We start from the raw sequence: 25,183 nt of genomic DNA, 5'->3' as shown, positions 1-25,183 counted from the left end.
GAATGCTCTTGAATCCTTGATGTATGAGAAGACATGTCACGTGCTGGACATAAAGTGGGGTCTGGTTGGTGATGAGAGACAAGATCTTGATCTTCTACTGACTCCCTTTTACACTTTTGGGTCTTTTTTTTTATTTTTGACTCCCTTCTACTGCCAGTACTGTTTTCCATTGTCAAACTTGGAGGCTGTGGGCCCGAGCCACTAGCCAATAATTAATCAAGAGATCACTTTTCAAACCGTCCGAAGTTGTTTGATTACTTGTTAAGCAATAGCCACCATTTGAAGTTGCTCTTTTATATATGATGGTGAGATAGCGGGAACCTCTTGGGAAGTCGTTTTTTGTTCGTTTCTTCCCCCTCGTTGGGCCAGTCTAGGTTTGTCTAATGGTCTGTGTTACTTTGTTTCCGAGTCTTTTGACAATGAAGTATTAGTTTCGGCTATTCTAACTAAATTAATCCATGTATTTTCTTGATTTTGTGTCTGTTTAGGATAGTTTAAATTTATTGGCTTAAATATAACTTGAATAAAATAAAATTCCAATTTGCAATTTAAAATACATTAATTAGCTTAAAGCTATAAAAAAAAAATACATTAATTAGCTTAAAAGAAATTAGCTTATAAGCATAAATATAAATGGGATCTTAATGGAATTTGATCATGGCAATGGAAACATGAAACTAGAGGCAAAGAAAGAAATTAAAATTAGTCAAGGGTAACAAGTAAAAGAAATTTTTAGGAGAGTGACGAGATGGAAGACTAATTGGAAATTTGGAACTCATCATTGGGTGACCAAGATCCTATGATGCTGAATTACCAAAGCTCAAATTTGAAGGAAGTAATTTTAATCCTGATACATAGGTTGTTTAAGCAACTACAACCTTATAGTCTCTGTATCTGGTTGCGGACAGAGCCTGAGTTGTTGGGAACAGTTTTCTAATTGCAACTATTGATTATTATGGTGGGTGATGATGCCAAAAATTGTGAGTTGGGTCACTCATCCAATCTAGAGCTTTTGATGATCTTGTAGGAATTGCAAGATAGAGAAATAGTTGATAGAAGAGATCACTGGGTAGTGCTCGATAGGGGAGCCCCTGATGTTTAAGTCAGAATTAGCCCATATATTTTGTATAAAGATAGTGTTTTGTAGTCATTTTTAACATATCTCAATTAGTAAGACAAATTGTCCCTTTTTAGGTGATTTGAGTAGTTGTTATACATAATTGGAGGTGATTATTACCCATATGTAACAGTTATCATGAGAGTTTAAGGCCGATGAGTAATGGTTGTCTTTTAATGTGTTGAATGTGTTTGAACGGTTTCGTCTTTTTCTTTGATGGCCTACTAATGACGCAAGGTCATCCATTAATGATATATATATATATATATATAAATATATATATATATATATATTTGGTGGACTCATCAGTGGGCAAATGAGCAATTTTTATTTAGTACCTAAGGATCTTTTTGCTCGTGTCATTGGTAAACTACCAGAACAAACAGTACAAGGGAGGTGAAGACTCAAGATCGGTTGTGATAAGTGGATAGCAATGACATGAATGGTTTTCTAAGTGTTGTGATATTTAGTTTTCAATTTCAGATAAAGCCTGTTGAGCTCATGTGGTACAGACGGTTGAGCTGTGTACATGGCTAGCTGGGTATCCTATATGATGTTGAGTATTAAGAAGCTGGTTTTAACTTTTAAATGGTTTTTGTTTCATTTGGGGGTGCACAACAAATGAAAGGAGATGAAGGTTATGAACTTATGAATAAAGATAATCATAAAATTGGGGAAACATATCTGATCATTCCTCGAATATCGAAAATTATTCTACTAAGAGTTTGAGCCTAAGATTGCTTTTAGGCGCACTAAAATTCTTTCCAAGGAGTAATTCTTAGGTATTCCTAGAGTATGAAGAATGATGTTTCCTTCTCTTATATTCATGGTGGAGTTTACTTATTAAATTCATCTTGGGGTCTACTATGAATGTGAGAGGAAAAAACACTATTTCTTCGTGCTCCGGAAGTATCTAAGAATTTTTCCTTTCCAAGGATAACCCAAGAATATAAACACCCATTAAAATAAGTACCCTTTGCTGATGATAAACAAACCCAACATAGCCAAACACCCATATAATAATTAATAAGCATCCATGAGGACCATGACCTGATAAAAATTAAAATATTGAAATGTGATTAGTAAACTTTGAAGTTTGTACTTTGTACCTACAAATATTGGCTAAAACAAGAAAATTTTTACTACACTCAAATTAAACATGTCACATTTTGTGCATACTCTCTTGTCTGGTGTGGTACCACTTAAGGAGAAATTATTGTGAATGCGTAGGTTTCTTGAATTTGTTTGTTGTTACTTGTTAGTATACCATATCTGTCCATACATGTATAGGATTGATTCTAGCCTAATTATATCCTTAATTGAACTAAAATTAAGGATTAGTTTCAATCAAAGGATCCCCTTGTGTGAAACGCTACCCAAAATTTAGTTGGGGATTAAATCTCACTATCATGACGGTTGTTAATTTCAAGGCAGATTGAGGTTCAATTGTTGATGAATATCCCTTAAATTAAGAGGCTTTCAATGGAGTTGACACTAGAGAAAACCTAATACAAAACAAAAAATATACCTTTATTAGGGGTGTTCATCAAACTGCAAAAATCGCACCAAAACTGCCCGCAAAATGGTATAACCGCACCACACCGCACTGCATGGTACAGTGCGGTTTGTAGTTTTATAATAACAAAACCGCACAAACTGCACCGCACTGCATCCTCTCTATATATTAATATATTTATTTATTTTTAATATTAAATATATTATTAATAGTTTAATAACACTAGTTTTCAAAAATAAAATAAAATAAAATAATTTGATAACTCTAGCAAGTGTTAACTAGCTCAATAGTTTAAAAATTGGCCCAAAATAAAGGGAAAAGTTAGTTTTGGCTTGGGTAAGAAAAGCCTAAAATTTGAAAAATATACTAACTTTAAACTGCATTTTATACACCACACTGCACATGTGATTGCAAAAATGAGGTGCGGTGTGGTTATGGTTGTGGCTAAACTCTAAAACACACCACACTGCACATGTGACTGCAAAAATAAGGTGCGACGTAGTTATGGTTTTAGCTAAATCACACCGCAAATTGCGGTGTCAAAAATGGCCCAAAACCATACCGCATTGCACTGCGAACACCCCTAACCATTATTGATAAATAATAGGGTAAATTACAAAGTCGATCCCTATTCTTTATAACATATCTCAATTTGGTCCCTAACCTTTGTTGGAGAGAAAACTTTGATGTTCCCAAGTACAATGTGGGGAAGCCAAGCCGAAACTCAACAATGGGCTCTTGAGATAAAGCCCAAAGGCTTTTGGTGTAGTGATAAGCCTGTCCAAACAAGAGATAAAGGCTGCACCCTGACAAAAAACAACAACAAAGCCTAGCAAATGCTTAATTAATTGGCTTAGTGGTCCTTTTACGATATTACAAGAAAACTAAATTCTCCAGTGGTAAGGTAAAATTATACTTAAGATCCAACAATCAATTATTAAACAAATTTAGGAAAGTGTTCACTTTTGGAAGTCCTTGTGTGTCTTGGTCAGAAGGGTTTACAATACTTTTAGCCATCATTATATCCTTCAATACATTGTATCCTTCAATAGTAAAACAAAAAGTAAAGACTAATGGTTCTATGGTGAAAAGAAAATGGTTATTTGTCATGGTGTGAAGGGAGAGAGAGAGATTTTAGCTTAGTGCAGCAAACGTAAACCAAGATTCTCATGGAATGTGTATGTGGTATATGAGTAGGATATCAAAAGGGGCATTTTGAGTGAGTGGGTGTGTAGGCTTATAGTGGGATGGTGAAAGTGATGCTAAACCGAATCTTTAATGGGAAAAGGCTTATTTGTGGCTGAATATGGAACATTTATGAGCTTAAGGTATGCAGAAAAAGAGAAAGGAATGTCTGGGTGTGAGCCAAGAGAGGTGATTTGTGAGCTGGGGAGAGTTAAACTACAAGCAGAAATTTGGCAAAGTAGCCAGAATAATAGAATTTTCAGATGGGTTTTGTGTGTGTTTTGTGGGCTGGTGTGCTTATGCTTTTATAGTGGAGTTTAGGGAAGCATTAATTAACAAAAGTCTAAAAACGTAGGACTGATCAGAGGGTAGAATAGCAGGTTTAATTATCCTAGGATTTGGCCATAAATGGAAGATTAGCTTTTAGGGCTGCTTTGCTACTTTGGGTAATATGACACATGGTGAGTATTTAGGGTAATCTTGCATTAAATGTCGAGATTTCTGAAGCTGAGTTTAACTAATAGGAATAAGGCAGGTATTAAAGAAGAATCTTGGTGCTGCATCTAAGATTGAGACCCTAAGAAGTATGATTCAACACCCCAAGCCAGGTGTCAAATTCTAAGCCCACTTTAGAGGGTTTTGCTGGAGATCCCTTCATGCCCTCCAAACCACATGTTCCCAAATTTTCTCCTTTATGATTCATGGGCTGGGTTCATAAATCAATTACATACATTTTAGTAATAAAATAAACTATTTAGTTGAGACTTTCATGAGCTTAGAGGTCTTGGTCAAAACTTGGAGAAGAAAGGTATTTATTGCCCATTAGCTTTTAGGTGTCAGCCTAGCCTCTAGTGTAGTTCAAATTATGATTGGCAATGGCAGAGAGGCTGCTAGGACAGGTGGCCTGCTCCTAACTTGGTTTAAGAGCTTGGTTGTTTCGTGAGGTGCTTTTCAACGGAAGGCAGAACTGAATGGAGTTCTCCAGCTAAGTCAGTTTGCACACATGGGTTGTTTTGGTTGAGACTTCAAGTTGGGCTTGGCCATGAGGGCTAAGTACTTTGGTGGTCTTCTGACTTGGTGGTTCTCTTCACTTAGGCCTACCCTTTTGCTTTTTCATTATGAGCCCTACAAAATGGACAAAGCTACCAAATATTGCCATGGATTTTTATTCCACATTGGCTTTAGTTGTTAATAATAAGAAGTGTATTCATGAGCTTTAATAAATATTTATGATAAGTTTTGGGTATTAGTTTCCATGGGCTTTAAATAACAACCTGTATAGTTTCTCATAATTTTTGCCATGGATTATTTTATAAATGATATTTTTTTTGGGGGGGGGGGGGGGGGCTTTTAAATAATGACCTCCGGTGTTTCTTGAGAATAATATTTACCATGGGTTTTAAATAGAGGAAATATCCATGGGTTTCAAATAAAATATGGTAACAACCACTATAGTGAAATAATGTGATATTCTCATGGTGTTTTTTTTATTTTTTATTTTTTTATATATATCGTAATATGCTTGTAAGGTGAATAATTATCATGAGTTTTGGAAATAAATATTATGAATGTTGTGATGTAAGATAGATAGTTGACATATGTTCTTATATAAATTCCATGAGCTTGTAGTATGTTATGAAATAGATGTCATGGGTCTAGGATAAATAATCATAAAATCCCATAGGTTTTAATAAAATGATTGTGATGGGTTTTGAAAATAGATAGTTGCCATAAATTTTATGGGCTTGTAATATTATAGTAATAGGTTTAAGAACTTAAAACATTGTACATCATTGGACTTTAAATAATATAATATCCCACCAAGTATTAATATCCTTGGGCCTTTTGATGTTGCCAATGAGAGTTAGGCTTTTGATATTGTCGGTGAAAACTAGGCATTTTGATATTCCCAATGTAAGTTGGGCTTTTGATATTGCCAATGAAAATTGGGCTTTGATGGTACCATGTAGCAATGGGCTTTTGATGGTGTCATGTTGCAATGGGCTTTAGGGTGTCGTGTAACAATGGGTTTTAGGGTGCCGTGTAGCAAAATGCTTTGATAATTTGCCATGGGTTTGAATCATGGGTTTTTATTATGGATTTGAATTCTATTAAATAAAAATATATTGCCATGAGTTGAATCATGGGCTTTAATTATGGATTTGAATTCCATTAAATAAAAATGTCTTGCCATGATTTGGATCATGGGATTTTTCAAATATTGCTAAGCATAGGTCTTTTGGGCTTCTTTAAAAAGAAGGAAATTTCAACTTGCTCAATAAAAATAAATAATTTAGGGGTGAGTCTAAATTACAGGCTTTACGAAAATATTGGATCTTGTGAGCATTAATTTTGTGGCCCAATTTTATGGCGGTAGGAAGAATAGTTGTGGGCTAGTATAAAATTTTTGGTGAAGCCCAGTAATTTGTTGATGATGTTTTATTTTAAAAAAAAAATAAATAGATGGTATTTAAATAATATTAGGTGTAAAAAAATGTAACTTAACAATCTTTTAATTGTATCAATTTGGTTCCCAAACTTGCTAATATTGTGTTAATTTGGTCCTTGTTGTTATCCCTTAGATGGAAAAAACTGATGTATCAAACAGAATAATAAAAAATAATAAGAAAAACATAGTTTTGGTATTAAATACAATAAATAAATAAATAAAAAGGAAGATTAAAAAGTTCAAATTACTAGTTATAGTCTAAAAAGAAAGTGAAAAAAAAAAAAATACATAGGAAAACCTAATACGCATCCCAAAGATTAAGTTCGTGAACTAAGTTACCGGTAAGAAGGTACCACTTAACCTAAATTGATCTCTTTTAATATAGTGGCCAATATAAAACAAAATAGGAAATCTATCAACGAAACACAATAACATATAATTAGACCCAATAAATTTACCCAACACGGTTTTTACTTATTAGAAATTTAAATTTTCTAAAGGACAAATTAAGTTTAGTTGTAGTCAATGGTTACAACTCTCACTAGAAATCTTTTAATTAGATGTGAATTTTTACAAATTCATTATTACATTTTCTTCTTATATCTTTCATGCTTGCAAAATTTCTAGAAGATCAAAGATTAACGGCTATGTTATCAATCAAATATTTAAATTTTAAGTTTTTGTAATATAAAATTATGCAAAAAAAAATAAGTTTATGGATCAAATGATAAATAACATCTAATTAACACGAAATTTGACATGTGTATTAAGAATATAAAAAATATGCAATTTAATGATTAAATTTTCAAAATATGTAATCATACATATTTTTTTTTTTTTGGTGAGAATTGTAGCCAATGGCTACAATTATGTTTATAGCCAAATTTTGTCCTTTTCTAAAATAGGATATAGAACCTCCAATCTTATAACTTTTGGCTTTGCCTTCTCAAAGAGAACTAGACCATGATTTTGGTGTTTTAGGTGTGACACATAGAAATGAGAGGAGAAGCCTTGCAAGTTGCGAGGATGATACATGCCAAATGACTAAATTGCCTGTAACACTTGCAACATATGCTTCTTTTTTCTTTTTTCTTTTTTTAAGAAACTGCAACATATGCTTAGTGATAAGTGATAACCAAACATTAGTTAGAGAAACATTTAAAAATAATTTTAAATTTAAAACAGAAAAGGATTTGGGTTGAATTTGACAACTGTTCCCAACAAACAAGGATGAAGACCATAGACATACGTGTCTTGTAACAACTAAAAGTATTTGCAAAAATAAGTAAAACTTTATTTTAACGGGATGATTCACTTTAATTCCGTCTGTTGCGGCGATGTCAATTTAAGCATGTTAAACGGGATGGGAATAGGTTGGCTCATGGCCTTGCTAGACGAGTGGCTTTAGCTGCAAATACTGATGTTTGGGTAGAAGATTTACCTAGTGATTTGGATGTTGTACTCCAATCGGATGTACCTTGATTTTCCTTGTTTTTTTAATAATATCTCGCTTACATTTTGCTCAAAAACTTTAGTTGCTTATCTTTATAATCTCCTATTTTAATTGACACTTAATTTACATTACAAATTACAATTGCTTCTTTTTTTTTCCTTGTAGTTCTATTTAATTTAGCACTTTTCTTTTTGGCTGAAACGAAATCCTTTCATTGAATGAAAATCACATCAGATAGTATAATAATATCCAGAATTAATGAACAGCCCAAACTAGAACCAAGTAGAATAAGAAGAGTACAACCTAGCAAGCTAGCACTAACTATGTGAGATGGTGAAATCGGCACTCTATTATGTTGTTGTATTATCACATGGGGGGAGATTGTAATGAAAATATTAACAAGTGCAACCATGATGCGAGGTTATGTAAATTTTATGTCTTACAGGGGGGATGGAAATTTCACGTGCCATACCAAAATGCAAGATGATGCAAATGTTGTCTTTCTAGGGGTGATGGAAATTTGTTGTGCAACTAAGGAAGCTGATGGAAATTTTATGTGCAAGGTGATTGAGACTACTAAGGAAGGTGGTCTTTGAGGTCCCACCGAGTGGATGGTTAAAGAACTTTAAATGAAATTAGTGGGGACCCTCAAGTAGTAACGTTTAGGCTCTTCTTGTTTTCTAATTTTTTAATTTTGTTTTTTTTTAGAATACTAAATATTTTTAATATACACACGGGGAGAGGAGAGAAGGTTTTTTTTTAAAGAAACTTACTGTGGTATATATTCAAAAGGGCTTAACTCTTCCTGTTAAGAGTTGAAAAAATCTTTGGCTTATACTACAGGGTCATCCTAATCCGACTTCTAATGAATATCTCAAAAAGACAAATTAAGTAAATTCCAATCATATCTAAGAAATTTGAGGCACAATGGACCACTTGGGTAAGTACTGTTTATAGCATCAACTAGAATCCTGGTCGCTTTACCACCAGCTTGTGTGCCAAAGTGGTAAGTGGCTGCTATGTCCCCATCAGGTGCCCAAGTTCGACACCCCATGCCCGTGCTGTGTGGGTTACACAATTTCAATGTGTGGATTAAAAACCAATGGGGCTTGTGTGGGGTCGAGGTCTCTGAGCTCCACTTTCGCGCTGGTGATACCCTTGGACTTACCCAACTGTACCTTGGGGCATGGGATAATGATTGCACACGTGAGTCCCTTTTTTTTTCTCTTAAAAAGAAAAAGAAAAAAAGAATCCTGGTCGCTTTTAGATTTTGCTGTCCATTTCTTTCACACCAAAGGAATAAACATCAGCAATAGGTGATTATCAACACGCGTTTACGTGCTCATGCGCCCATGCTCCAAAAACATTCCGTGCGCCTTATTTTTCCACGCACAACTATTTACCCTTATTACAATCAAACTATTACCATCCGATGTTGTACTCTAGAATTTCGATTTCAGTCTTTATAAACGCGGGTTCTTCGGGTGCTCTGCAAGTGTAAATATTTTTGGATGGAATCATGAGCGTGAAATAAATGTTAGGCCAAAATGTCAAACTCACCATCTAAATTTTATTATTTTTCATTTCAGTCTTCTAAGTTTGCATTCGATTATTTCAATTCTCTAATAAGTTTCAAAATTTCTCAGTTCGATCATCGGTTAAACAACCATCCATTTATGCTATTAACACTCTCAAAACAATGTCGTTTTGGATTAATCATAAAATCTAATTTAATTATTTGTTTCTTATTTAAAAAACATTAAAAAACCAAAAATTAAAAAACTCAAACGTCCTCCATACCAATAAGTCAATAATGAAGATGCCAACAAAAACTATACAAATCCCAATAACATGAACACCACTACCATTCCATTCATCTCTCCCTGCACCTTTTTCTTCTATATACGCTTTCAACACTCTGCACTTTCATTCTCATGCACTTTCAGAACCCAAAACCTAGAATTCATTTTTCATTTTCACCACCATGGCTATGAACATTTTCGACCACGAAGTGAACCAAGACACCCATGACCTCTTTGAAGTCACACTTTAACTCGAACCAAATCAAAACCCTCGTCACCCATACTTAGGGGTGTCAAATGGGTGGGTTTGGGGTGGACATAATTGGGTTGGGTATATAAAACCCTTTCACCCATTAAAACCCATTTAACTAATTGCTTTTAACCCAAACCCAACCCAACCCAATTATAATGGGTAAACCCCAACCCACCCAATTACCTAATTATTAAAATTGTTAGGATATATGTGATTCATTTGTTAGGAACATATGTCACTATTTTATGTAATTGACTAATCCTTTGACGAAACGCACTTTACTTGTATTTTGGTAGATCTAGAATGTGTTTAATACTTCAAGAAACTGTATTTCAAGATCAAGTGTTGAAGACATATGAGTCTGTCCAAGAAACAAGCTGAAGAAGTGACTGTCATTAAAGCTCTACAGCTAGCTATCCATCGAGCTTAAGAAGCTATTTCAGTCCCGTGGCTCAACAGCATCTTGACAGACAGGTATTTGTCGAGCTTTATGAAAAACAGAATTCCAGTTCTGTTTTGACTCCAATCCGGTTTTCTGTGTTTAGGCTTTCTTTTCTCACAACCCTAAACATATAAAAGGATTATTTTAAGGGTCGTCAAAGTATTCACAAGTTGCACAAGTGTTGAGCAAATTTTGTTTAAGCAAATTGTGACCAGAGACAGAATTTGCCCTAGTTCATCATTCTCGAAAAAGTTGTTGCGTTTGTGCACCGTAGGGTTTTGTGACCAAGCATCTTCTTGATCTTCATTGTTGGGATGGACTGAAGAACTTTGCAGCCAACAACCTTCTCTAGTTGGTGATTGAAGTCGTGTACTAGGATTCGCGCAATTGGTTAGTCATGTTCTTGGGAGCCGTGCATTGAAAAGAGAAATTGTCACTATGGAACAAGTCCAATTGGGTATTGGGGTAAGGGTTCAATTGTAAGTTGGTATAAGGTACTAGGATTCCTTTACTTGTAACCGCTTGTTGTGATAATAGTGGAATTTTGGGAGTGGTGACCTTAAAATCACTCAGTGGGGTTTTTGCCGTATAGGTTTTCCCTATTCGTAAACAAATCACCGTGTTAATTTATTTTTCGTTGCATACTTAGTTTAACTGGTGATTTATTTGTGCTACCATGCATTTGCATGTTAATTAACTTAATTAATTCACTTGGCTAAATTAATTGATTAATTTATCACAATGGGTCAATTCATTTTTTGGCCTATCAAAAATTACCAAAATGCCCATAAACACAGCGACAGGAAGATAGAGGAATGTCCATCATTTGGTTGCCAAGAAAATTTAGAAAAATAAGGAAATGAATTTTGAAAATTGGATTCCAATTATTTACGAACCGAAAACCAAAAAAAAGAAAAGAAAAAAAAAAGCTTTCTCTTCCTCCTCCTCCGAAACCCCCAAGCTCATCATCCACCCTAGCCCAGCCCGGACCTGAATCTATGGCATTGTGCGTCAGGTCAAGTACCTTGTTGACTCGTCGAAGAACATTTGAGGATGCCTCGACAAGTCCATGTTCGTCGAGTTCGCCGCGCGATACGTCCGCGTAAAGCACATGCACCATACTCTAACCTCGACCTTGAGCTCCTTTTCCTCCTCCAATGATCTCTCTGTTTTGTCGAATTTTCCTCTACTTCAACATCAATGACAGATCGTCGAGAGCTTCAAGGTTCAGATTTCATAGCAGAGTCGCAAGCGATTGCTGGAGTGAGAGCTTCCGATTTTGGCTTATGCAGATGTGTTGGCTGGCGTCACCGTCATCGACGAGATTCATCCCAATCAAGTTCTTCTTGTTGATCATCCGATCGTTTCCAGCTTCGATTCCGTCTTGAATTTCTCTCAAGGTTTGGAAAATGCTTCCTTTGATGCTTTGAAGCCGCTAGAAATGGACTCTAGTGAGCTCTCTTTTAATGCTTTTGTTAAAGATATTAACGAAATTGGAATGTGTTTGGTTGCTGAGAAAGTTAGGGAAACTGAAATAAGAAAAGTAGAGTCTAATTTTGTCTGAGGGCTGGGTTTTTTTTTTTGATTACGGGAAGGGCTGGGTTGAATTTAGGTATATTGTTTTTGGGTTAAATGGGGTTCAATGAGTTTTTAGTTAAAACCCAATAATCACTGGGTCTAATTGGGTTGATGCCTATTTAACCCAACTAATAATTGGGTGGGTTTGGGTGGGCAAATGGATTTGGGCGGGCAAATGGATTTGAGCTTACTTTGCCACCCCTACCCATAGTCCCCACATGGTCAACTCCTAGTTCTCCGACATCTACAACATCCACTGCCGTTGTCTCCACCACCTCATCATCAACATCTAAACCCTGATTTGCCAAAGCTAATTTGTTTCATAATCGTCCTCTCTCCTTTTCATGCTTTCTTGGCCATCACCTTCTCTCCCCTCGGCGGAGGGATGACATCGTGTGGGGTTTGGATTTTTTTTAATTTCTATTTTTTAAATTAACGTTTTTTAAAATTAAGAAATATATAATCAAATAAAAATAAAATTTTAAAAGTAGACAAAAAAGGCATTGTTTTGGGGGTGTTAATGGCATAAATGGATGGCTGTTTAATGGAGGACTGAATTGAAGAGTTTTAAAATTTAGAGGACTGAAGTGACTGTATGCAAACTTAGAGGATTGGAATGAAAAGTTGTGAAACTTAGAGGATGAGTTTTACATTTTCGATTAAAAATTACATGTTTTATATATAACATAAATAATGTTTGTGTATTTGAAAATATATATTAGCTACTTATAAAATAAATATAAGTTTATTTGAAACAAATGATAAAAAATTAATTTAAATTTTTATTCATGAAATTCTCTAGAATTCAGTTTATGTTGATTTAGAATCTTAGATTTGGTCTAGATGAGAATGAAACCTAAGTTGAAGCCTAAGTCTAGAATAAATATAAATTTCATTTGCCTTATTTATTTATCTTTTTAAATTTTCTCCATTCCCATTGTGAACAATCACGTTAATACCTGGTCAAAGTCAAACCAAACATTTCTTGGCACAAAAATTAAAAAATTATTATATGTAATATGTGGCATAAAATTAGACTCAAATTAAAAATCTAATAGAATTTTCTATTTTTGACTTTACAGTTTATTTAACAAAAAATTGCCACGCCCTATCCTGCTCTAACCATTTTATTCTTTATAAAAAAATATAATCTACTGACTTTTGAATGTTCTAATAGATTGAATTTTGGCCATGGGTTCCCTACTTTTGTTGACTTCCATATTTCGCATTTCATACTCTTAGCCTCAAGACCCCATTGTTTCAATGTTGTTTTAAGGCAGATTTTTTTAAAACTGGATTTCAACATAATTCCATTTTGATTGTTCTTATAATCAGGCTCAAACACTAATCAGTTTTTGGCATAGGCGGAACTCGAACTCCTAATCTCTTATTCAACGATAATATATCTTATAAGTTGAACTATCTATAACTTGTCTATATTGTTTTAGTTTAGTTCAAGTCATGGGAAAATATAACTAGTGTTTCTAACTAAATTTTTCTTTTTCTTTTTTTAAACCTTATTTTCAAGACTCTCATTTTTGTTCTTTTTTTTTTTTGGACAAGAAACCAAGCTTTATTAGGACTAAACTGGAACAATAAAACCCAGCATCACTCTAGTCACATATAGCAAATGATCAGGTAAAGCCACATAATTTACAAAACCATTCTAGTATAATAACAATATATTAACCATTCACTCTTACTTTGTCATATGTGAAACTTTATCTTTAAACTAACTAGATAGCTTACTTATAAATATATAATTTTATATGCACACAAAGTAGAAATTCAAAATCATGTTCAGAGTATTTTTCTATATTGTTAAACAAAGATTAGGTATGAGTATATACACACACACACACTTTTTTATAGTCATATATCTATTACATACTGTTGAGGGTTTTACACTTCTTGTACTTTAGGCATGTGTCTTAATGTCATTAGAAAACGTTTAGTATAGGCTTTTTCTAAGAAGGAAGTTGGGTCTGATGCTCCCGTGGAACTATCTCCAAGGTCCCATTTTATTGTTGTCAGTTTGTGCACAAACATTGACTCCAATGTCTAGGGGACCACGCTACAAACTAGGCTTATTCTCTATTTCTACCATAGAGGGAACATTTCTCCAGTTTATTGACTTTTCAATCAGTTAAACTATGATATTAATAAACCAATAAAGGTGTACTCATCATTTTCATATTCTTCTTCTCTTTTTACTCTTATTTTTATTTTTTATTTTATGATCTTTCTAAACTCTAATTAGTAATTTAGTATATATAAAAAGCGTCTAGTTTACTCAAGTGCAAAAAAAAACACATCTAAAAAAAATATATTAATAATTCTATTTTTTTTATAAATCAAAGCATAATATATAATCATTGTCCGCATAATATATATGTATGTATGTATGTATGTATGTATGTATAAAATTTTTACAACGTGACTCCGCCACTCATATCATTCTAATAATCCAAACAAAATGGAGAAAAAATTACGACTCTTTTCCTTACCTTCCATATGGTTACTTCATTTTTTGGTGAAAACTTTATTCATATGCCAGAGTCTTATCGTTTTTTTTTTAGAATACTAAGTATTTTTAACACAAACACACGGGGATAGGGGAGAAGATTTTTTTAAAGAAACTTACAACAGTGTATATCCAAAGGGACCTAACTTTTGGATACACAGCACAGACTTTAAACCTCTTAAACTCACACTTATTTTCCAATGTGAGATTAACCCACTGTTTTTTCTTTTTTGAGAATATTAAGTATTTTTAAAACACACACACACACGGGGAGAGGGGAGAAGAGAGGATAATATATCAGAAAAAGGTAAGAATGCAATTTTTTGATAAATCCTATACTTAAAAAACACTAAAGAAAAAAATGAAAAAAAAAATTAAATTTTATTAAAATCGAATTCCATTTCTTCCAAAATCCCTCAAATTGGGGGAATTTAAAAAGGTTGATTTTGGAGGGGTTAACTCCCTTCAAATACCTTCAAATTATCCCCCTTCACTTTAAAAAGTTATGAATAAAGGAACTAAAATTTTCACCCTCACCTCCTTTTCCCTTTTCCTCTCCACATCCATAACCTAAACTTTGCTGTGAATTAGTTTCATATTAGACAACAAACCCATAAAGACTTTCTTTCCATTTTATACTTTGCATAAAGACAACATGTCTATTGCATTATAGATGTGATGTGATATCCTCTCTTAATAATTTAATTTAGTTTAGTAAAGCAGTGGTAGTGACAGTAAAAAAAAATTCGTTTGAGTTGCTTAATTGCTTTTGTTTTTTGTTTTTTTTATTTTATTATTATTATGAAGGAGGATAGGCCATCATCATTTATTCATTTCTTCAATAGAGCTTTTTATAGCTTCCTGCCATTTATTTGTTCTAACCATTAAAAAAAGTATTTACTATGGATGTTATTTTGATTATCAATTTTGGCACTTACTTTTTTTTAATTGTTACTCAAAATTTTTTTACTTGATTGGAATTTGTCAGCTTTTGAATAATTTTTGTTAAAAATGGTTGGTTCAATTGTATATTTGGTTCTTATTTTTTATTTTTGTTTCAAAATCATTATTATACTTAAACATGTTTCAAAAAGATTCTTGATAGACTTAAATTTTTTTTTTTTTTTGGAGAAAGATACTTAAATGCAGAGACAAGAATTCATTAAATAGAAACTACTTCAATGACTTAAAGCCACCCTTAATGTGGTATAAATTCTGTTTACTATGTTATTAAGTACTATGATTGTTTCTCCAAAAAACAAAAAGTACTATGATTAATCATCTACTATTATTATTAGTATCTCATGTGAAATTTGATTTTCTAACAAGCCACAAAAGAGTATTTTTTTTAAAAAAAATACTAAGTATTTTAACACTCACACACACAAATGAGTAATTAGTTTAGATTTGTGTAGAATATTTTAAGTCAGTCGAGGATTATACATTTCTCGTTAATTTATCATGATTGACGTGTGAAAAGACCATTTTTCAAAACTCTTTTCTCAATTCTCATATCCTTGGCCAATTCCCTACCCCCACCAAATTCCACACAAGGTCAAAGATCTTCTACGGTGGGTTTGTATGTTGTAAAATTTTTTTAATAACTACTATTGAAATTTGTTTTAGAATAAAATTGTGTTGCTTAAATCTTTTTTTTTCCCTTTTTTTATTATTTTTTTATACCACTTAAGGAAAATTAGAGATAAAAAGAGCATATTAAAGCTCCAAATAGTCAACAAAATACTTAGAGGCCAGATTAACCCAACTTTAGGATCGAGTCGCAAACTAAATGTTTGTTTGGTATGGATATTCTTCCGGTCTTCCATTGACTCCTATGACTATGATATCTTCCAAGAGCATTGATTCCTTGCGGCTCACATGTTGCTCAATTTATAAAATCTGATGTGACAAATTTTTTTTCAGCATTTGAGCTAATGTAAATGTATATTTTACCCCTTTTTAAAGGAATGCGCAAGTATTAATTGGTGTAAAACTTTAGGCCACTTGTTACATTAAAATTCCATTTGAGAATAGTTTATTTAGTTGAAATTGAAATTTTTTTGTTGAAAGTATTTTAGATAAAAGTAAAATGTAACTAAAATAATACAGTAGGACCTATAAATAGTACCAAAAGTGTAGTGAGATTCATTAATAATAACAAAAATAAACTACATAGTAAAATAAACTGACTTTAAACTTAACTTCCCAAACGCAACCTACAAATTAATTAATATTTTAACCTAATAATAAGAGGGATCATGTTGAAAGTACTAAAAATTGCAACAAATTGTCACTTAGTACCCCTTTTGCTTTGATTAAAATATGGTTTAAGTACTCCCCTCTTGTCCTTTTTGAAAAATATGTATTTAGACATTGATTGTGCATCTTGCCTAAGCTAAATTAGTCCAAAGAAGAACGTGCTGTAAAACTTTGTTGTATCATATAAGATAAGAGAAAGATAGCTCCATTGGACAGGGCAAACATGTCCAAATAATAACTTTATTCTGTGTCCACTATTAGGGAAAAGATTGAAATTAATTCCAGATTATATAAAAGAGGAATTAGATCTGCATCTATCATCATTTCTGATTGGAGAATAGGAAAACAACAGAAAACAATTCCCCAAAAAAGTGACTCTCCATGTTGATTTGGGCCTTTTAAAATAAATCCACATATATTTTGTGAGCCCAAAACGGAAGATTTGGTTTTGGAGGCCCAAATCAATCTCTCCTTATAAAAACTTCCTAAACTGGTCAACAGAAAGAAAAAAAAAGCCCAGATCCAGACAATTATTCATATTTCATAAACCCCAACAAGTTTTGGAGAAAGAAGAAAAACAGAGCATGACTTGTAAGTTGTACCAAAACAATCAGAAAACCAAACAGTTCATATTTTCATAACCCCTCAACAAGCATTGGACTAAAACAGATACACACAACATATATATAATATATAGCAAACCTCACACCACGGACTATATACTGATATACACCACGTAATTCAAATAAAGCAACAAAAACAGAGAAGTGCACACTCTGTTCCAACTTATTTATATTGGAAGCTAAATTATGAAAATCCTACATAGTAGGTATTGTCTTGGAGGGTCAGACAGGGTTGACATTCACAGCTATCATTTGGATATTGTCTTGGCTGCTGCTGTTTGTAACGCCATCACTGCCAGCAAGGTTACCGCCAGGACGAATTCGGGCGTTAGTAGCAGGGTTGTTAGTTAACAACCTGCGAAGTGTGAGAATGAGTGTGATGATGAGGATGACCAGGCCAAGCATTTGAGCAGCGATTTTAACTTCTGAAAGAAACGACATTTGATCCCTGCAGTAACAAAAGAAATTTAATTGTATGAAATACTCTGCTATATAATTAGAAATGTTTGTGTTAATAAAAAAAATATTCTGCTACATATATTCTCACCGGTTTGGGGGAGTAGAGGTAGACGACGATTGGATGGAAGGAAGTTGAGCCATAGAATTTGAAGACATTGGGGTCTCAATATTGGGGTATCCTTTTTGCGGCTGTTGGGACACTCTTATAGAGACTCAATTGACTCTCTTATAGAAAGGAGACATTGGGTATCCTTTATTCTTTTCTCTCATTCTTGATTGTGATCTCCTGAGTTGGGTTTGTTTTTGACCTGAGTTGCGTTTGTTTTTCTCTTTTCAGTTTCCTCATTTCTCTTATTCTGATTGTGACAGTCTTTTCTCTTTTCCCTTTCCTCATTTCTGTTTTTGACCTGAGTTGTGTTTGTTTTTCTCTTTTCAGTGTCCTCATTTCTCTTATTCTGATTGTGTTAGTCTTTTCTCTTTTCAGTTTCCTCATTTCTCTTATTCTGATTGTGACATTAAGTAATCTCCTGAGTTGGGTTTGTTTTTCTCTTTTCAGTTTCCTCATTTCTCTTATTCTGATTGGGTTTGTTTTTCTCTTTTCAGTTTCCTCGTTACTCTTATTCTGATTGTGACAGTCTTTTCTCTTTTCACTTTCCTCATTTCTCTGATTCTGATGGTGACATTCCTCTGATTCTGATGGTGTGATGGTGATTATGACCTTTTTCAAGTAATATTATTTATATTTTTTGAAAATACATGCGAGTAAAAAATTGCGTAAAAATACATGTAATGTTATTTAAAAATTGAAAACTATTGCTCAAAACTTCTTACCAAACAGCCCTATGTGTATTCTCTATAGTTGGGTTTGTTTTTGACCTGAGTTGCGATTGTTTTTCTCTTTTCAGTTTCCTCATTTCTCTTATTCTGATTGTAACAGGCTTTCCTCTTCTCACTTTCCTCATTTCTCTAATTCTGATGGTGACATTTAGTGTCCGTTTGACATGATCAATTTTGCTAACTTATTTTTGTTACTATTTATGAGTCACGCTGCACTTTTTAGTACTATTCATGAGTCTCACTATACTATTTCAACTAACTTTTACTTTTATTTATATTTTTAGTTTTAGCAAAATAAGCGGATTTCAAACAAACCCTAAATATTCAATTTTCTTGAAACCTATTGAAATTACCACATGTCACAATCATTTATTAACAATTGACCCTTACTATTTCTATCCTATATGGACTTAATGTAATTTACAAGTGAATGTGAAAACTATAACATTTATTAATGATGATTATTCTTTCTCATCAAACCATGACTACATGTACATATTTATATATATTTTTTGTATGCTCATATATCTATTACATGTCATGCATAATATTTTAAACATTTTGCTAGCATTTTGATGCCATCTCTAAAGGATTCCTTCATGTAACAACTTGGTGTGTATGGAACGGAGAGACTGCATATACCCTAATGAATAGTCAAATACTTGAAGAAGTCTAGATACCTTCATTTGTAAAAAAATAAAACATATAAAAAAAAATTGCCCTTTGGGAGGTTCATGTTATTTAACGGGTATAATGATGGTACTAACTTTGTACCAAACATTGAAGCCTAGAGCAAAAAACTCCATACTCCTTTCCTTATACTAGCTTCGTAAATATTTGAATCAACCACTCCCTTTTGTAAAATAAAACTGTGGCTGTTGCGGTGTTGTCAAAATTGCGAAAGTCCTATGGGAAAAAAGCACCTCACAAGGGTTGCCAATTTCCTGGAAATAACTATTGTCAAGACAATTTGTGCCATCCCAATACAGTAAAGGCCATGAATAAAAAAGAGAGGAAAATGTATATACTTTATATTACAGGTATGGGTAGTTGATCTTTCAATACCTTTCTCTTCTGTTGACTTGTATAGTTGTAGGTAAAGATATAATTTCCTAGTACTACGAAAAAAAATATATATATTAAGAAGCTTTCCATTTCTTGTTTGGATGAATTATGATATTAACAAACCAATAAATAAATATATATATATATATATATATATATATATATATATATATATAAGATTAAAATGGATTCATCATTTTCATATATTCTTCTTCTCTATTTACTCTTCTTCATTTTCATGAATATCATTGGGTGATCTTCCTAAACTTTAATTAGTATATAAATATTGTTTAGTTTACTCTGAATATGTGCAAAAAATAATATCTAAAAAAATTTATATAAAAATTCCTCTAGCCATTTTTTTTTTCATTGGATTAACTCCATTTTTTTGGGGCTCAAAATTTTGATGCCCAAATACTAAATTCTTTATATATATCATTCTAAGCCTTTCTCTCATATCATTCTAATAAACCAAACAAAATATTTTATCCACCTTTCATATATATGATTCCTTTCTCGATAAAAAAGAAGAAGTAAGAGATTAAATTTGAAAGTTTGGAAGGGGAGGGGATAAAAGGGGGAGGGATTCAGGGATAGGAAATGAGAGAAATAGATATTAGTGTAAATATCCCTCTCCTTTGTTCAGGTGCTTCCTAAAGACCCTATTTTTCGTTTGGTTGTAAAGTGGAAACGAGGGGAGATGATAAATAATAAGAAAAGGGCAAATGTGCAATTTTTTAGTATTAAATTCTATACTTGAAAATGTTAAAGAAAAATGGAATATACATTAAATTTTATTAAAATAAAAAATTTTCTTCAAAAATCCCTCAAATTGGGGGAATTAAAAAAAAAAAAAAAAAGGTGGGTTTTGGAGGTGTTAACTCCCTTCAAATCCCCCTCAAAAATTCCCTTTCTCCTTAAAAGTATTATGAATAGGGGAATTCAATTTTCGTCCTCATCTCTTCTCTAATTATTCAATTTGGTTTAGTAAATCAACGATATTGTGTCATTGATTGTAGAAATACAACCTAAATGATGACCTTCAAATCAATGGGAATTCTCCCGTGTGGTGAGTTTGAGAGAATTTGGTTACACAACCATAGCCACATAAATGGAGGGTTCCCCCCCCCCCCCCCCCTCTCTCTCTCTCTCTAACAATTAATCCTCTCTTGAGATGACTTATAATGTCCTTTTTATATCGAACAAGTATGGCTTGTATTGGGCATGAAACTAACAAGTTACTGGGCTTTTTGTGTTGCTGATTTTCGTAATCTCGATATATCGAGATGAAGTTAAGGAAATAGGCACTTCATTCAAGACTCGATCAATCGAGTGGAATCGAGGCTAGAATCAAGTGGAATCAAGGTCATTAAAACTTCACTTTTCTTGAGCTATTCTTGAGTTTGTGGCTTCAACTTGATCTTCAATCACTATTTTAAGACATATCAAAACTCACAATTAGGCACACAATTTGGCACAATTTTACTACACTTAAACATATAAACCTAGCATATATATAGTAATAGGCAAAACTTAGAGAAAGTTCAATTAAAACTTAAAATTAGAATCCAATTTTGAGCTACGTGTCTAAATTTATATGGGGACCACCTCATAATTATCCACTTAAGTTTGTGCCATGTGTATAGTTATGTTTTTTAATCTTTGTGCCAAGTGAGTTAATGCGTGCAAAATACTAAGAATCTAATATTAATGAACTATAAAAATTTATTAAAAAATTCAATCACATATATTCAATAAAAATCACCATATACAAAAATCACCACACGTTCTATCTTATTAAAAATTAGAAAAAAAAAATCATAAGTAGTATTACATTTAGGTAACAATTTAATTTGTAACTAATTACATTTACTTTAAAAAAATTCACTAATTATTTATATTTTATGATAAAAATTGTGTTTAATTTTAAATGTATCTATACGTATGCATTAATGCATGTGTCACATGCTATTTTTTTTAATAATTTAACTAATTATTTATATTTTTATAATAAAAATTGTGTTTTAATTTTAAATCTATCCATGCATTTGCATGGGTTACACGCTAGTATCATTCTAATAATCCAAACAAAAAATTGATGAAAAATAAGTTTATTTTCCTTTCCTTTCATATGATTCCTTCCTTATTCGATGAAAACTTAGTTCAAATACCCTTTAAGACTCTATCTTTGTTTGGTTGTAAAGTGGAAAAGAGATGGGAGGATAATATATAAGAAAAAGGAAAATACATTAAATTATATTAAATCCTTTACTTAGAAAAACATTAAAGAAAAAAAAAATCCTATTCTTAAAATACCCTCAAATTATTCCTCCTTTACTTTAAAAAATTATGAATAAAGGAACTAAAATTTTCACCCTTATCTCCTTCCCTTTCCTTTCCACATCCATACCCTAAACTTTGTTGAGAATTAGTGCCCGTTTGTTTCGGCTTTTTGAGCCCAAAAAGCGCGTTTTGAAAAACGCTCAACCAATTTTTGCGTTTGGTAAACTCAAAACGCAACTTTTTTATAAAAGTTGCATTTTGAGCATTGAGAAAAAACTGAGGAGAAACGCGGAAGGATTATGGACCCTCAGGGGTCCATAAATGAAAACGAGCTATGCGCGTTTTGTATATTACCGTTGCAAATCTGAAAATTACCGAAATACCCATCAGTCTCTCACGCCCTCATCTCTCATCTGTGTCTTTTTTCTTCGTCTTCTTCCTCTTCGTCTTCCTCTGCTTCTTCACCGGTCTACCCCCACAATCAACAAAACCCATTTCAACCTTTGATATTCCGAACACAGAATCAACAAAACCAAACCAAAAATAACTCAAAATCAACACAAAAACAACTTAAAATCAACTCAAATCCGGAAAACCCATCCCAAACCCAACTCAAAATCAACCCAAAATCCATAGAAAAAAAAAACCCAAAATCCCAAAATCCTTATCTTCAGCTTCAATCATCTTCATCTTCATCTTCATCATCATCATCATCATCATCATCATCTTCTTCTCTGGAGTGTGAAAAAAAAAGAATAAAGGATGAGTTCTGGCGTTGGTGACGATGGTTCCGATGTGTTCCGATTTGAAGTGCTAAGAGGAAAAAAAAAAAAAAAAAAAGAAGAAGAAGCAGAGCTATGTTCTGGACCGAAGTGCTAAGAGGAAAAAAGAAAAAGAAAAGAAGAAGAAGCAGAGCTGTGTTCTGGACCGAAGTGCTAAGAGGCAAAAAAGAAAAAAGAAAAGAAAAGTGCTAAGAGGAAAAAAAAAAAAAGAAAAGAAGAAGAAGCAGAGCTATGTTCTGGACCGAAGTGCTAAGAGGAAAAAAGAAAAAGAAAAGAAGAAGAAGCAGAGCTGTGTTCTGGACCGAAGTGCTAAGAGGCAAAAAAGAAAAAAGAAAAGAAAGAGAGCTGGGAATGTTCTGGACTGAAGATGGTAGAGGAAAGAAGGAAAAAGGAAAAGAAAAGAGTGTGGTTACGTGGGTGGATGAGAAAAAAAGAGGAGAAAAAAAAAAGGAAGTAGAGCCACGTGTGTGGAGAGAAAAAAAAGGGAGAAAAAAGAAATTATATCATAATATTTTCACAATATTTTTACAATAAATTTTAAGGTAGACTATTATTAGCTAATATTGGTGAGAAAAAAATAATTTTTTTAGAAAGAGAAAAAAATAATTTTAATAGTATGTTAAAATTAAAATTACTATCAATTTTTATCACAATATTTTTACAATACTTTCACAATAAATCTTAAGTGGTAGATTATTATTAGCTAATATTGGTAAGAAAAAAATAATTTTTTTAGAAAGAGAAAAATTGATTTAAGTATGATGAGGTAATTGATTTAAGTATGAAACAAACTCACATAAAAAATAAAAATTTTGAAATAAATTCCCTTATATATACATTGTCCTTTTTGGTCATTTACCCCTCAAAAAGCCACTTTTATCAGCTTTTACTAAACACTCAGCTTTTTCATTATGCACTTTTTAACAGCTTTTACCAAACACTCAGCTTTTTGAAACTCCACTTTTTACATTATGCACTTTTACAAAACTCCACTTTTTCATTATGCACTTTTTCTAAAAGCTGAACCAAACCCACCCTTAGTCTCATATTAGACAACAGTCCCATAAAGACTTTCTTTCCATTTTAGACTTTGCATAGAAGAAAAATGTCTATTGCATTATGGATGTGATATCCTTTCTTAATAATTCAATTTGGTTTAGTAAAGCAGTGATAGTGACAGTAGAAAAACCGCGTCGTAAGCCCATCATTTATTCATTTCTTCAGTAGGGCATAACTTCCCACCATCCTTTTTTTCTAGTTGTTTATTTTTGCCAAACATTAAAAATACCTTAAAAAGTATTTACTATGGATGTTATTTTAATTATCAATTTTGGCACCTACTTTTTTCCAACTATTACTGAAAAAAGAAATGGTTTATTGGAATTTGTCAGCTTTTGGATAATTTTTGTTAAAAATTATTGGTTCAATTGTATATTTGGTTTCTAACTTTTGGTATTTTACGTCATTGAAGTAGTTTTGATTTAATGAATTCTTGCTACTAACAAGAATTCATTAAATCAAAACTACTTCAATGACGTGAAGCTCATGACGTGGTAAAAATTATGTTTATCACATCAACATTTTCCATCCATCATAGGTTAATCAATAGCTTTTGGAATAATTTTGAAAAAAAAAAAGAACTAAAGTGAATTTTAAAAATAAAAAATAAAAGTTGAAGATTGTTTGGTACTCTTGAATGTTAGTCTCTGGTCTCAAGAGAGTTATTCGAATCGGCAATAGTGGGTTTGCCTAGATTTCTCATCAAAATGGCCCAAAACAAATCAACATGCTCCCGGATGAACCAAACGAAGAACAAATATACTAGTTGGCTTAAAAAAAATTGTGAGACGTGATAATTTTTGGGCTACTCATCAGCTCTTGTTTTTGGTAAGACCCAATACTTTGGACTGGATGCTATATTTATGGGCCACACCATTTCACAAGAAATAAGATGATGAAAGTGACCAGACCCATGTTTTTTTGGGGCTTCTTTATAGTCCAAATCCACATCTTGATTTTATGAGCCCAAAACGGAAGAATTGGATTTGGAGGCCCAAATCAATTTCCCCCAATGAAAACTTCCCAAACCGGCCAGCAGAAAGAAAAAGGCTCAGATCTGCACTATTATTCATAAACCTTACAGCAAGAGTAAATTACTTAATTCATAGAGGAAAACAAAATACAGCAGGTCCACATAGATTGTACAATTCCAAAAAAAGAAAAAGAAACATAGATTACACAAAAAGAAAGGTGAAAAACAAAACAAAATAAATAAGCAAACAAAAGATTAAATACATCTGCATAAGTCATAATCCCTGATAAGCAATTAGGAAAACGGCCTGACCCATCTAGATTTGGGCTTCTAAGCTTCTTTATGGATCGATCCAAATCCGCATCTTTATTTTGTGAACCCAAAATGGAAGAGTTGAATTTGGAGGCCCAAGTCAATTTCCTCTATGAAAACTTTTGAAACGGTCCAACAGAGAAAAAAAAAAAAGAAAAAAAAAGCCCCAGTCAACACTTCTATTCTAAAACCTCAACAAGTATCGGAGTAAA

Source organism: Quercus lobata, chromosome 5 (assembly GCF_001633185.2).
Source record: "Quercus lobata isolate SW786 chromosome 5, ValleyOak3.0 Primary Assembly, whole genome shotgun sequence".
In the NCBI taxonomy this organism is placed as follows: domain Eukaryota; kingdom Viridiplantae; phylum Streptophyta; class Magnoliopsida; order Fagales; family Fagaceae; genus Quercus; species Quercus lobata.
The sequence above is the reverse complement of the archived record's forward strand: the minus strand, read 5'-3'. Positions refer to the sequence as shown.